Consider the following 10,704-nt stretch of genomic DNA (forward strand, 5'->3'; position numbering starts at 1 on the left):
GCCACATAACCGCGGGCACGGCTCTCGAAAGTTTATACCCTGCAGGGGTGTCCCAACTTAGCCCATGACAAGCTCTCGCGATCAACGAAGGAATAGACCTTCTGCCAGGAAGACCCGATCAATCTCGGAATCACCAGGCATAAGGCCGAGCCTTCCACCCTTTGCCAAATATATAGATGCATTAATAATATAAGATATATTGTGATATCCCAACATAAACCCTGTCCACCATGGAGTAATCTTCAACTTCACCTGCAACTAGCAACGCTATAAGAGGGGCTGAGGAAAAGCGATAACATAGCCAAACAACAGTTTGCTAGGAATGGTGTCAAAGGTTAGAGGTTCATGGCAATATGGGATGGCTTGATAAACAGGTAATAGGTAGCGCAACATAGCGATAGAACGAAGCAACTAGCATAGCAATGATAGTAGTGAGATCCAAGGTAGCGGTCATCTTGCCTTAAATCCCGTTAGGAAGAAGAACGAGTCCATGAAGAAGATGAAGCCACGAGGATGAACCACACGTAGACGAACGCATCCTCATGATCGCAACGAAACGGGAACTATCGAGAAGAAGCACACAACATGGTAAACACACCACACATGAACAAGACATGATGCACAACAAGCACGATGCATGACAAGACTATATGAAGCTACTCATGGCAAGAGATGATGCAAACAAGAACAACACATCAAGGCAAGTTTAAATGAGGCTGGGAACAACATATAACAATTCCGGTAAGTCCTCATATGCAAATTTCGAAATTGGTCCAGATCTGAATAAACCTTATGTTCAAGTTGTTAAACAGCAAGTTAAAGAGCACCAAGAGGATCTACACGAGATTCTAGTCAAGTTACATATAAAGTTCATTAGATTCGGAGCTACGGCCTAGAAGGTATGAGCAAAACAAGTTAAACATGGCATTGATGCAAAATGCACCCAAACATCAAGCAAACACCTCAAAACAAGGATGCAATATGATAATATGAAACTACATGCAAAATCAAGCAAGTTTGGAGCAAGATATGAACAATCTACAGCAAGCTATAAATGCAACCAGAGGCATGGATGGTTAGAGGATGACATGTTGATCAAAACATGTTTATAGAGCATCTCCAGTTTATGCATAGAATGATTAGTAGCAGCATGTTTACATAGCAACAGAATATAACAGAATCAGCCTAGCAAAACAGTAACAGCAAGTACCCTACTTAACAAGCTCGATTCACTCACCACAAGTCATTGCATGACAAGATAAGCATAGCATCATTAAGAAGGCATGTTTGTGAAACAAACCAAGGCAAGAACAAGTCCATAGCATGCAAGGATCAACTATAGCAAGCTTGGCCAAATTGAATAACAAGTAAACAATCTGCCAGGAAACATTTTGAAGCAAAAGTAGAGCACTCAAATGACATGCTAGGCTACTCCATAATTGCAAACAAGGGCATGAATGGATAGACAATAACCATATGTTCAAAACACCCTTACTGAAGTATCTCTAAATATGCATGGATCTCTCTGTAGCAACAAGTTTACATGTTATAAAAATAACAGCAGAACAGGGACTAAAATCAGCAATATCACGAAGCCTAGTTTGCATGCTTGTGCTAGTCACCACATAGATCACAAAAATACATGGCATACACCCCTGGAAAGATGGCATGGCATAGATCAAAACACATGAAGACATCAACCTCATAGGATGCACACATCAATCATGGCAAAAATGACAAATGAGCATGTTATAACAGTTTCAGTAGATTAACATCAACATGCACTCTTCCAACAGCATTTCGGGCGTCAAGATGAGCTAAAATGAAAATGATGCAGTGGAATGAAATGAAGTACTCGTCGAGTCGAACAATTTGACATATTACATGCACAAAACGGAGCTACGGATGCAGAGATACAATGCGATGAACATGGCATGCTAATGCAAGATTTTCGGGACTTAGTGGATTTACAAAAAAAAAACGGGTGAGCGTCAAATAGTAACATGCGCGCAGGGCGGGATTTAGGAGTGGCTGGGCGCTCACCATAGTGGGCCGAGGCCCAGGTTGCAGGAGGTTGGCCAGGGCGCTGGGCTGGGCCGGGGCGAGGCCGGCCCACTCGGTGGCCCTCGCGGGTGGTGAGGCACGCTCCTCGTTCACCCGCAAGCGCGGGCAGAGGCGAGGCCGTGGCCGGCGACGGCGGCTGGCAACGGCGGCGAGCGGCGAGCGGCAAAGATGGGGTGGGGACCGGCCGAATCCGGTCGGATCTGGGGCGGTAGGACTCGTTCCCGGTGGCGGCAGGGCCGGGCGGCGACGAGGACCATGGCGGCGCGACCTGCGGGGAGAGAGAGAGAGTCGGGTGAGAGGGACAGGAGGAAGAGAGAGGGAAGGAGAAGAAGGGAGAGGGGGGGCGCTCATCTGGTCACCGGCGGCGGGGCTGCAAGGCGGCGAGGGAGGCAACCGGCGGCGGGAAGGACGGCGGCGCTAGGCGGCGGCGCTGGATCGAGGGGCTCTTCCCCTCGAGCGGGTGCGGGAGCGGGGATCTAGGCGGCGGGGCGCGCGGGCTCCTCCGGGCCCAGATCGGCCTGGGGCGGGCCGCGGATGGGCCACGAGGGCCGCGGCGGCGGGGGAGAGAGGAGGGCGACGCGTGGCCTTCGCTGAGAGGCTGGAGGCGTCGGCTGGAGGCGGCGCGCCCACTGGCGACTCGCCAAGTGGCGCTGAGGAGGTGGCCGGCGCGGAACACGATGAGGGTGGCGGCGGCTGAGGGTTGGGGGCGCGGAAAACAAGGTAGGGGTGGTTGGAGGAGGCCAAAAATGGCAGGGGAGGTGTATATATATAGAAGGGGCTAGGGTTAGGGAGTTAGGAGGGGTTTTCGGACCCTCGGATTGCGATCAGACAGTTCCGGACGCGAGGGGAGGTAGGCTGGGCCTAGGAGGGGTTAGTGGGCTGTGTTTAGAATGCCTTGGGCTGAGAAGAGAGAGAAGAGGTGCGGCCCGGCGGCAGTTTCGGAGACCGAAACGTCTGACGAATAAACCGGCAACGATGCCGCTATATATTTAACGGTTGGGCTATCGAACGAGCTCCGAATGCGACGAAACTTGACAGGCGCTCTGTCTACACTATAATAAGACCGCACGCCAAGTTGCATCCCATTCCGAGAACATTTTTCGGCCACTTATAAAATAATATTTCGGAGGTGCCGCGGGCGCGTGCGAGTGTGGTCGGGCTCAGAACGGACAACAGAGAGAACCGGGAAAACTCGAACGGATGCAAGTTTTGAAAAACATGCAGATGAAATGCAGATGATGACATGGCAAAATGCAACACGCAAGCAAATGACATGGCAAAGACGGCGAATAACTGGCAGACACCTGGCGCATCGAATCCGGGGCGTTACAACACTCCTCCACTAACAAGAGATCTCGTCCCGAGATCTTAGGACCGAGATGGAAGGGAAAAGGGATGAGGCGAAACAAGAACTCAAGAGAAGAAGCAAAGAAACAAGAACACTCGAGAAGAAGAGAGGAACGACGAGAATGACGAGAACCAAAAGCTCATGGAAAAGAAGATAGACTCTGGAAACAACTCCGGTTGGAACGAGATAAGAAACGGATAAGCCTGAAAGGATTTAGGCAGCACTCCGGCTGAAATGGAAGGAATAGAACACGAGCTTGAGAGGATGGAATGATACTTGATGAAGACATGACAGAAAACCCCCGGAAAGAATTGCAAGAGTTGAATGAAAAGAATGGAGAAGAAAATGACAACTTGTGCCACGAACGAAATAGAAAGCAACCTCAGAAGAAAGGATTGAACGGAGTTGTTGAGAAAATCAACAACGAAAAGAATAAGCTTGTTGTGGACTTATAGATAACATCTCGAAAATCATAAGGGGATAACTGGCCACAAACGGAAATGATTCGATAGCTGAGAAGAATGAAGAAATGCAAAACTCCACTTCAAAAGAAAATGGAGAATTAATTGCACTTCGAGACGCGAGAAGAGAAGATACCTGAACTCCGCCGACAAGAATCTTGAAGAACTCTTGAAGAATGAATTAAATCATGAAGAACCACCATGAAGAACTCCGGTGAAAAAAAAGGATGACAAGATAAAATTAAAGGATGAAAAGAATAAATGAGGGTTGCGATGATTTAGATGGAGGTTCCGACGAGAAGGCTGAGGAAGTTTGAACTCCGGAAAAGAAAAAAAAATGAAAACACTTGGAACTAGAATTTATTCACCAAGAACATACTCCGAAGGAAGGGATTACTCGCTTGGATGAAATAAGAATAAGATTTACTGTATTCTTATCCTTCATCAAATTAAATTTATGACAAGCAATGGATTTGCATACCACTTATTCTTCTTGAAAAGGATTGAGAAGGGATAGCACAAAACTTGAGAAGGTCTTTATGAACCACCAGTAGGATTGGAAAGAACGAATGGATTAAAATGATAATCAAAGAAAAGAATCTTGAACGAACCACCGTAAGAATTCGAACATTGAATGACGAAAGAGAATGAATCACCGGGAAGAATACTGAGATGAACGAAGGGGCACAGATATAGAATAATTGGAGAACGAATCTGAAAACTTAGAATGAAGAAATCTTCCGAAAAGATGTCCTCCGGATGATCGAGAGAGAAAGCAACTCCTGAAATGCTCCGGATGAATGAAAAGAATTTGCATGACTTGAAACAATTTGATAGGATAACATCGAGCTAGCACCACGGAACTCCGGGAGAACGGACAAGATTTAGGGGAAAAACTCTTCTTCGGTCTTCAAATGACGACGGGAAACTCCACCAAAATTACTGAGATACTCCGGGAGAATGAAAAACAGAGAGGTTGAGTGAACAATGAAACGAATTTGAAAGCGATCTTGGAAAAGGCATGTGAATGATGAAATTCATACTTACATCACACTTGGGAAGAATTGAGAATAACTTCGGGGGATTAGAAGAGTTAGGTAAGATCCTGGGGAAAAGACCTGTGGGTTAGGGCCCACTGAAGAAAACACCGTTGGAAAGGGATGTTGAAAAGATAGATGATGCACTGGAACAATAGAATTATTGAATGAGGTAACAACCTCGAATTAATTGGAGCACAGACGAATCTCCTGAGATGTCTTGAACACTTCGGAAGGATAAACTGGCGAGAGGCGAACGAGCAAAGGGAAAACATTTGAGCCGAGGGAAAAGAATATAATCCCTACCGGAAATTGGAATTGAATCCACCGGAGAAGAAAAGAGATGAAGAATGACGAACAAAAGAGAATTCACCGGTTGAAATAATTGACAACAGACTGAAGAGGCTCCGCACGAATGAAATAGATGGTCAAGAGAGAGTCAGACTCCGGGAAGAAAAAGGGGTGGGAGGGCAGGAAAACACAGGCAACTGGAAGGGGAAAAACCGACGAATATCTTGAAGAGAAAACACCGGTTGAAATCATTGAGGAAAGAAGGCAAAGACTTCGCACGAGTAGGATGGATACTCGATTACGGACTCCGCTTCCGAGAGGAAGAAGGGAAGGCGGGTGGGAAAAACAAAGACAACTGAGGATTGAACTTGGCGAAGAAGAAGAGGCTCGAGTCAACTTGACGAGAAATGCACCGGATGAAAGAGATGAGAACCAACGAACGAAAAAACCAACTGCGTGAACCTCAAGAAAAATTTGAACGGGAAGAGCAGTAATTCAAAACACCTACGTCAGGATTTCTCAGCAGAGCGACGAAGAGGCTGAGGAGTAAAAAGAAGCCCTACTCTCCGATATAACTAGACTCCAAAAATAGTTTTCTTCTAGACTCAACAACGGCCAAACTACACGATCAATCAAGGGGGGCTCCTAGGGTCGGTCGAGGCTCTGATTACCAACTTGTCACGCCCAAGATGCGACCCTATCCTAAAGGAACTTGAAGGTCCCACCAAGGATAGAAGCGCATCTTGAAGACGCTTTTGCAAGGTGGATATCATTACATCAACATTACATAATAGTGGGGATACATCCAATACATACAATGTCACATGAATACAACAATACCACATACAAGAACAACATCCGACTACGGATAAATCATAAACAGAAACTCAAACAATATCCACCCTGCTAGCCCAGGCTGCCGACCTGGAACCTATCCCCTGATCGAAGAAGAAGCAGACGAAGAACTCAAGCAAGCAAGCATCACTCTCGCGTCATGAACATCGCATAACCTGTACCTGCAACTGTTGTTGTAGTAATCTGTGAGCCACGAGGACTCAGCAATCCCATTACCATGGGTATCAAGACTAGCAAAGCTTAATGGGAAAGGAAGGGGTAAAGTGGTGAGGTTGCAGCAGCGACTAAGCATGATATGGTGCCTAACATACGCAAATGAGAGCGAGAAGAGAAACAAGCGGAATGGTCGTGAAGCTAGCAATGATCAAGAGGTGATCCTGAACACCTACTTACGTCAAACATAACACAGAAACAGTGTCCACTTCCCGGACTCCGCCGAGAAGAGACCATCACGGCTACACACTCGGTTGATGCATTTTAATTCGGACCTGGTGTCAAGTTATCTACAACCGGACATTAACAAATTCCCATCTGCCACATAACCGCGGGCACGGCTCTCGAAAGTTTATACCCTGCAGGGGTGTCCCAACTTAGCCCATGACAAGCTCTCGCGATCAATGAAGGAATAGACCTTCTCCCAGGAAGACCCGATCAGTCTCGGAATCCTGGTTTACAAGACATTTCGACAATGGTAAAACAAGACCAGCAAAGCCGCCCGATGCGCCGACAATCCCGATAGGAGCTGCACATATCTCGTTCTCAGGGCAACACCGGATAAGCAAAGCATACATGTACCGACGAATCCAAGTTGCCAAGGAATGGTCCCGCACGGTGCTCTAGTTTGGACCAACACTTAGACAAGCATTGGCCCGGGGGGCTATAATAAAGATGACCCTCGAGAGAGCGACTCCCAAGGGAAAAAGTGGGTGGTGGTGAGGCAAATGGTAAAAGCAAGGTTGGGCCTTGCTGGATGAGTTTTATTCAAAGCGAACTGTCAGGGGGGTCCCATAAATCACCCGACCGCGTTAGGAACGCAAAATCCGGGAACATAACACCGGTATGACGGAAACTAGGGCGGCAAGAGTGGAACAAAACACCAAGCATAAGGCCGAGCCTTCCACCCTTTGCCAAATATATAGATGCATTAATAATATAAGATATATTGTGATATCCCAACATAAACCCTGTCCACCATGGAGTAATCTTCAACTTCACCTGCAACTAGCAACGCTATAAGAGGGGCTGAGCAAAAGCGGTAACATAGCCAAACAACGGTTTGCTAGGAATGGTGTCAAAGGTTAGAGGTTCATGGCAATATGGGATGGCTTGATAAACAGGTAATAGGTAGCGCAGCATAGCGATAGAACGAAGCAACTAGCATAGCAATGATAGTAGTGAGATCCAGGGTAGCGGTCATCTTGCCTGAAATCCCGCTAGGAAGAAGAACGAGTCCATGAAGAAGATGAAGCCATGAAGACAAACCACACGTAGACGAACGCATCCTCACGATCGCAATGAAACGGGAACTATCGAGAAGAAGCACACAACATGGTAAACACACCACACATGAACAAGACATGATGCACAACAAGCACGATGCATGACAAGACTATATGAAGCTACTCATGGCAAGAGATGATGCAAACAAGAACAACACATCAAGGCAAGTTTAAATGAGGCCGGGAACAACATAAAACAATTCCGGTAAGTCCTCATATGCAAATTTCGAAATTGGTCCAGATCTGAATAAACCTTATGTTCAAGTTGTTAAACAGCAAGTTAAAGAGCACCAAGAGGATCTACACGAGATTCTAGTCAAGTTACATATAAAGTTCATTAGATTCGGAGCTACGGCCTAGAAGGTATGAGCAAAACAAGTTAAACATGGCATTGATGCAAAATGCACCCAAACATCAAGCAAACACCTCAAAACAAGGATGCAATATGATAATATGAAACTACATGCAAAATCAAGCAAGTTTGGAGCAAGATATGAACAATCTACAGCAAGCTATAAATGCAACCAGAGGCATGGATGGTTAGAGGATGACATGTTGATCAAAACATGTTTATAGAGCATCTCCAGTTTATGCATAGAATGATTAGTAGCAGCATGTTTACATAGCAACAGAATATAACAGAATCAGCCTAGCAAAACAGTAACAACAAGTACCCTACTTAACAAGCTCGATTCACTCACCACAAGTCATTGCATGACAAGATAAGCATAGCATCATCAATAAGGCATGTTTTTGAAACAAACCAAGGCAAGAACAAGTACATAGCATGCAAGGATCAACTATAGCAAGCTTGGCCAAATTGAATAACAAGTAAACAATCTGCCAGGAAACATTTTGAAGCAAAAGTAGAGCACTCAAATGACATGCTAGGCTACTCCATAATTGCAAACAAGGGCATGAATGGATAGACAATAACCATATGTTCAAAACACCCTTACTGAAGTATCTCTAAATATGCGTGGATCTCTCTGTAGCAACAAGTTTACATGGCATAAAAATAACAACAGAACAGGGACTAAAATCAGCAATATCACGAAGCCTAGTTTGCATGCTTGTGCTAGTCACCACATAGATCACAAAAATACATGGCATACACCCCTGGAAAGATGGCATGGCATAGATCAAAACACATGAAGACATCAACCTCATAGGATGCACACATCAATCATCGCAAAAATGACAAATGAGCATGTTATAATAGTTTTAGCAGATTAACATCAACATGCACTCTTCCAACAGCATTTCGGGCGTCAAGATGAGCTCAAATGAAAATGATGCAATGGAATGGAATGAAGTACTCGTCGAGACGAACAATTTGACATATTACACGCACAAAATGGAGCTACGGATGCAGAGATACAATGGAACGGATGCAAGTTTTGAAAAACATGCAGATGAAATGCAGATGATGACATGGAAAAATGCAACACGCAAGCAAATGACATGGCAAAGACGGCGAATAACTGGCAGACACCTGGCGCATCGAATCTGGGGCGTTACAACTCACTACACAACTCACAAAAATACATGGACAGCACCACTGGAAAGATGGCATAGCATAGATCAAAACACATGTAGACATCAACCTCATAGAATGCACACATCAAACAGGGCAAAAATGACAAATGAGAATGTTATAACAGTTCCAGCAGATTAACATCAAAATGCACTCTTCCAACAGCCTTTCAGCCATCACGATGAGCTCAAATGAAAATGATGCAATGTAACGAAATGAAGTACTCGTCGAGGCAAACAATTTGACATATTACACGCACGAAACGGAGCAGTATGCAGCAAGTTATGATGTGATGAACATGGCATGATAATGTTGAAATATTTCGGGACTTAGGCAAAAATCAGGTCAACCTCTGGATCCAGATCTGACATGGCGCGGATGTCGAGGCAGGCGGCGGCTCTCGCCGGAGAGCGGCCGGAGGGGGATCGGAGGAGGCGGCCCCGGCCTGGATCTCGCCGGATCCGGCCGGCGGCGAGCAGGGACGGCGGCGGGACGGGGAGGCACGGCCGGCAAGGGCAGCGGAGGAGCACGCGTGACGCCGGCCGGGAGGAGGCGGCGGACGGTGGCGCCATGGCCGCGGCGAGGCGCCGGGACGGGCGCCAGCGGCGAGGAGGCCGGGCTCGGCCGCGGGAGGAGGGCGAGGCGCGCCTCTGGGCGGCGGCGGATGGCGGCGCCGGCGGACAGAGCGTGCGGGTGCACGGGGAGGCGGGCAGACGGGCCGGCGGCGGCGGCGCGCGGGCTCGCGCGGGCCCGCTTTGGGCCCCGCGGGCCGCGGCGGCGGGAGGAGAGAGACAGGCCGGCGGGGACAGGTGTCGGCACGGGATTCGTTGGGGCGACGGCGCGGACGTGTCCAGCGGCAGGGTGGACACGTCCGGCGGCGCAAGAGGAAGAAGGCTAGGGTTAGGGGGGATTTGATCCGCGAATTTCGGGGGAGGGGCTAATATATAGGTAGAGGGAGCTACGAGAGTCCAAATGGGGTGCGGTTTTCGTCCACACGATTGTGATCGAACGACCGAGAGCATGGAGGGGAGTTTGCTGGGTTTTGGGCCAGTTTGGAAGGGGTGTTGGGTTGCAAAGAGAGAGGGGGTTTGTGGGCTATGCGGTTAACCGTTGGAGTATCAAACGACCTCCAAATGGCACGAAACTTGACATGCGGTCTACCGGTGCTATACCAAGGCCGCTTGGCAAATATCGGTCCATTTCGAGAATGTTTGACACCCACTCACAAAAAGAGACAAACGGGGAACGCCGGAGGACATAGGAGTGCCGGATTGCAAAACGGACAACGGGGAAAATGCTCGGATGCATGAAACGAACACGAATGCGAAATGAGATGCACATGACGACATGATATGAAATGCATAAAATGACATGGCAAAGTGCAACATGCAAGCAAATGACATGGCAACGACGGCGAATAACTGGCAGACACCTGGCGCATCGGATCTGGGGCGTTACAACACTCCTCCACTAACAAGAGATCTCGTCCCGAGATCTTAGGACCGAGACGGAAGAGAAAAGGGATGAGGTGAAGCAAGAACTCAAGAGAAGGAGCAAAGAATCGAGAGAACTCGAGAAGAAGAGAGGAATGACGAGAATGACGAGAATTGAA

This window comes from Triticum dicoccoides, chromosome 3B (genome assembly GCF_002162155.2).
Source record: "Triticum dicoccoides isolate Atlit2015 ecotype Zavitan chromosome 3B, WEW_v2.0, whole genome shotgun sequence".
Classification (NCBI taxonomy): Eukaryota; Viridiplantae; Streptophyta; class Magnoliopsida; order Poales; family Poaceae; genus Triticum; species Triticum dicoccoides.